Raw genomic sequence first — 4,266 nt, 5'->3', positions numbered from 1 at the left:
GGAGATGTCAGCTTGGATTTTCTTAAGCTGTTTCAACACTGCCTCTTCTTCTAGTTGTTTCTCTTTTTGTTTCTCGGCCTCTCTATCTTTTCTAAATGCCTCTGCTTGATCTAGGTGCTGCGGCTTAAAATGCCGTTCACTTCTTGTCAGATGGTCTATTTCCTCGGCATATCACATATTGTCCGGAAGGTAATCTCCCTAGTCTTCGTCGGTGTGGGTGAGATGCAGATCATTGTCGTCCCACCATTCACCCTCAGCAGCTGACAAATAGTTCTCTAGCTCTACTCGTATCACATTTACATCATAGGTATCCTCTACAGGGTGTTGGGCCATTACGGCTTCTCGGCTGTCTTCAATCCTTTCTCATTCAAACTGCCTCAGTGCAGCTTCTTGTTCGGTGTCCACAGTGTTCATAGCGCTCACTTCCGGGGCTGGGTTTTCCACACCAACGCTCTTTCCTTTTTCATCAGCCCCTCCAGTTACTACAGCTATCTCTGCTTCCTTTCCTTCTAGTTTCATCCCAATTTCTTCTTCATTTCCTTCTGGTTTCATCCCAGTTTTTTCTTCCTTGTCTGGCTCATTACTCAGCCATCCAGTGTTATCAGTTGATTCATTCATGTCGAACCACCTGATCTGTACATTTCCCTGATCTTGCCCATTAAAGAATTGCAGGTTATCCAAATCCTCCTCGAGTTCTGCTAGATTATCTAACCCCTGGCTTGGGCCATCTTTCCTGACCACATTGACGTCTACTAAGGTTGGTAGCACCAATTCAGGCTTGATTTGACCAGTTGACACAATGTAGCAACTCAGAGCATACACCCTACTAGATAAGTCCTCCGGACACTCCGACAATAGGCTAGTACCTTCCTCCAAAGCCGACTCCCCTTTCACTATAAGTTTCAGCACCACAGGCTTGGGTTGAGGGTTAAACATGTCCATCATGCACAGATATGTGCCTTCTGGAATGAACAACGTCAGTTTTAGTAGGTGGGAGGGAATAATATATACATTAGGGTCATAAGAGGTGGCCAGTGTGTGGATCAGGTTGAGATTTCGAGGTGGAGGGACTTGATTATGGGCTGGGAGTGAATTTGTGGTCTCGTTTGGTTTCTGAGGTGAAGCGATCACCTTGTTGTCAATGAGATCCTGAATCTCATGACGTAATTGAAAGCACTGGTCAGTGTCATGACCATGCTGTTGGTGAAATGCACAGTATTTTGCGGGGTTGTGCTTAGGTGGGAGAGGATCAGGAAGTGGGCGGTTCTAAGGGTTTGAGGTGCCCTTTCTTGACTAGCACTTTCATAGCTTGAGATAGCGTCATGTAAAGTTGGTTAAAAGTCCTTTGAGATTGGGTAAGGTTGGACGGTGTTTGTGAGCTTGTGTTGGCAAAGCGGTCGGCAGTCTTGGTTGTGGTGACAACACTTACATCTTGGAACTACGAACAAACAGCCCTTTTTCCAACTCCTTCTCATCTGTAATAAGCCCCTGTTTCATGGTATCATCGATTTGCACTCCCATTTCATGGAGTTTTGTAAATGTGAACAGAGGTAGGACAATCATCTTTTGCAGTAACTTGCCGTGTAGATTCTGGACAACCATCCTGATCTGATTCTTCTTGAAAGGACTCATGGTCATCATCGTGGCTTTAGCTCTCCATCTTGTCACGAATTCAGAAAAACCCTCATTTGGCTCTTGGCGTGTTGCCTCGAGATCACGAGTTTAATGTATTACACGAATACTGCGCAACAAAGGCGTCGGCCATTTCTTCTCAATTCTGTTTGATAGAGTTTTCCAACTTAGCATACCATATGGCCGCTATACCTGACATGGTGCGACCAAAGAGAGACAGTTTCTGTAGTCCAGTCAGGCCCATCGACTGTAGGATATCTGAAAACAGCCGAAGGTGAACCATTGGATCTCTAGAATCGTGAAAATGGTTAATGTGCGGCGTTTTAAACCGATCCGATAATGTAACTGCAGAATTAGTATACCCATTCTTTATGTCCGAGATGGAGTTAAGCCCTTGTGCCCTCTTGAATAACTTTTCCAGTTTGTTGACCTTGAGTGTAGTTGGGTCAACCTCGAACTCGAACGGAGCCTCGGTCAGATAAACAAGGGTTTTGGAGGCTTGTATTGGGATTGGCTTTGTTGGATTGCCCTGGTTTCTTGAACATTGGCAGTATGAGCGGTGGCTCTGGATGCTGGGATACCTGTGGTAGGTGCATGGGATGCAGAGGCCGCAACCGACTAGGGTTGCTGTTGTTGTAGCCTAGTTTTAACCTCGGCTTAACGGGTCGTGATCTCGGCCTGGCAGGCAGTATCTTACTGTAAGGTTTCAACTGTCTGCTGCAGATGATGTATCAATTCTTCCATACTGACTAGGGAATACTGTGTCATTGGAATAGGCGATTGATCTTGTGCTAGGCTTAAAATAGATGACTGTCCCTGAATCAGACTGGACACAGGTGAGTTGAGGGGTGACTGGTGTAAAAACTGAACTGGTGAATGATGTCTGATTCTCCTCCATCTTGCAACCGGTTGGAGTGAGGTAAACACGAGTTGTCCCCGAACAAGATCCCCGGCTTTACAAAGTCTTCTGACTCAGGTCTAGAGTACTAGAGGGATATCCAAACTTTCTGAAGCTATGGTTTTAAACTACCTAGCAAAAGAAATAAAGCAAAAGAGCAGTTTTTAGAAATCATATAGCACCTTAGCTAAGATGTTATCAACACATATGATCAAAGCTGTAGGACTGTACTTCACACTGAATTATGCCCTTAAACTAGATACCAAATTTGCAATTGTCATGCACATTCCTGTACAGTTTCACTGTAAAACACATACCAGTTTAGAGAGAGCCAAAAACACCTTTATGAGGGGGTAGGGTTACCCTGTCCTAGTTTTGTCAGGAACTAGGGTTTTACTATTTCACACAAGTGGTTTCACGCAATCCTGCATTTCAAGTGAGCATCATGTCTTAGTTTGGAATAGTCACTGAAGTTTTACTATATGTAACTAGGCCGAATGGTTAAAGAGGGTACCTCAGCAAGACTACCTAATATACCTTTCGCACCTAATACCGAGAAGTGAAAGGAGGATCAAATAGTACAACGGTAGCCTAGATCTAAGGGTTGTGTTCCCAACATAGCAGAGCCTACGACCAGTTAGCCTTTTGGCAAGCTTTTGGGCAAGCCTCTGGCAATCCGTCCAGGAATAGCAGATGGAAAACACAGTGACGTAAGCGCACCAATGCAAATGCAATGCAATGCAAAGAACATATAAGTGTAAATTGAAAAATCTAGAAAACCCCTAGATGTTGATTTGTGATTATGTATCAATTTTAAGCAGAATATAACAATCCCAATCAAACAATTAAGACAAAGAGACACAACGATTTTAACGTGGAAAAAACCACAATTGGACACCTCCAACTGTGATAAAAAAACCACGGGCAACAGCCACAAGAACAATCCACTGAGAAGATTTAAAGGAATTACACAGGTATACTCTCAATTACCTAGCGAATCCACAACGCCTAATTGAACCAACCTCTATGGGTCTCTTCCAACTCCATCTTCACCACGGAATTGTCTTTCTGATGAGCCACTCTAGATTCCACCAAAGCTTCAGGCTCGAATTCTTCAGAATCCACAACTAAAGAACAACTCTCTCTTTTGTGTATATCAAACAAACCTTTGATGTACTCTCTTTAAATCATGAGTTGAAAACTCAATAAAAACATCAAAGAAAACAAACAAAATATCCCCAGATATAATCCTTAAGAACCAAAAAGAAGATCTGGAGGACTTCAATCCATCACATGGTTTTGGGAGAAAACCAAGTATTTATAGAGAACCAAAAGTAATCCTAGATTCAGAAGAAAACCAACTCTTTAATCAAATCTGGAAATTTGGGATCGCGCGGTCCGCTCGAGCTCAACACAGCCCGCTCGAGCGGACTGACCAAAAGCTGCGTGCGAACAAACTGAGATGCGCTCGAGCGTAGGAGAATCCGCTCGAGCGTAAAATCACACCCACCAGTATTTTTTCAGGCGACTGCAGAGATACTGAGAGCTTCCAATCCCCGCTCGAGCGTCCCTTTCCCCGCTCGAGCGGACAGGCCAAAACTGGAAAAACTGGAAAAATATAACATGATCGAACAGGCAACTTTGAATGCATTTTTGCATTTTGCTTCGGGGGCGCTGCCCCTCGACCCCGCCGTGGCGCTGCCCCGGACCCGCCAAGGGGCGCTGCCCCCTGGACC

Source organism: Camellia sinensis, chromosome 5 (genome assembly GCF_055761805.1).
Source record: "Camellia sinensis isolate YWXY chromosome 5, ASM5576180v1, whole genome shotgun sequence".
Lineage (NCBI taxonomy): Eukaryota > Viridiplantae > Streptophyta > Magnoliopsida > Ericales > Theaceae > Camellia > Camellia sinensis.
This window is presented reverse-complemented; position numbering follows the sequence as displayed.